This window comes from Alexandromys fortis, unplaced genomic scaffold, assembly GCF_014885135.2.
Source record: "Alexandromys fortis isolate MF-2015 unplaced genomic scaffold, M_Fortis_MF-2015_v1.1 scaffold_152, whole genome shotgun sequence".
NCBI lineage: Eukaryota > Metazoa > Chordata > Mammalia > Rodentia > Cricetidae > Alexandromys > Alexandromys fortis.
The window spans coordinates 487,359-488,559 of NW_026068045.1; positions in this window are offsets into that span (position 1 = coordinate 487,359).

Here is a 1,201-nt window from a genome sequence, read left to right on the forward strand (position 1 = left end):
AGCTCTCTGCTACCCAAACACCTTCTCCAGAACTGCCAGACCAAGGCCATGCAGCTCCAACTCCTTCCCCACGAGATGGGCTCCATTTAAACTTTCCACCCTGAAGTTGGCTTCTGTCTGATATTTGGTCTCAGCAAGAAGAAAGGTTACTGCAGGGTGACTGACCTAAAAGGCTCAGGTGCTCTGGATGGGAAAGCTGACTGATAAGCCCTGTAGGCTGTTCGGAAGCCTCTGACAGGACGGACATCCTCTGAGACGGCACTAGAACTGCCGGCAGACTCTTCCCACCACACCCTTTTCTGCGCACCTCTCTACTCCCACGTAGACTGTGGTCCCTGGTCCCGATTAAAGGATAAATCTGCTTCTGGAGATGTTTGTCTCTTTTATTTTCAAGTCGCCCCCATCAATCTAACAGTTGCTAGAACACTCAACATCCGTTACTGAGGAAAACTATAACTGAATTCAGTACAGGAAACTTACTCGCGTTAATGAAGAGTATCTGTAGAATGAGCTGAATTTCAACAATCCAGGTGCATGCAGAGTCCAAATCATGGTTTCTAAAGCTTTGTTTACTCATGATCCCAGGTATTAGATATTTGAGCCAAATATATATGTCAAACATTTACTGGTAACAAAGCATAAAGAAATGTATTTTAAAGCACTTCTTCTATATATCGTTTACCACTTACTAACAATTAAAGCAAATTTGAATAATAATGAGAAGGGTGTGCTTTTTTGTTTTTACATAAAGAATTACCTCTTGGCTGAATATTTACACACATTCAATATTTTCAGAGCTTGTTAATAATTTTATAATCATGATCAAGTAGGCTTCATCCCAGAGATGCAGGGCTGGTTCAACATACGAAAATCTATCAATGTAATCCACCATATAAATAAACTGAAAGAAAAAAACCATATGATCATTTCATTAGATGCTGAAAAAGCATTCGACAAAATTCAACACCCCTTTATGATAAAGGTATTGGAGAGACTAGGGATACAAGGGTCATACCTAAATATAATAAAAGCTATTTACAGCAAGCCGACAGCTAACATTAAATTAAACGGAGAAAAACTCAAAGCCATCCCACTAAAATCAGGAACAAGACAAGGATGTCCACTCTCTCCATACCTCTTCAATATAGTGCTTGAAGTTCTAGCAATAGCAATAAGACAACATAAGGGGATCAAGGGGATT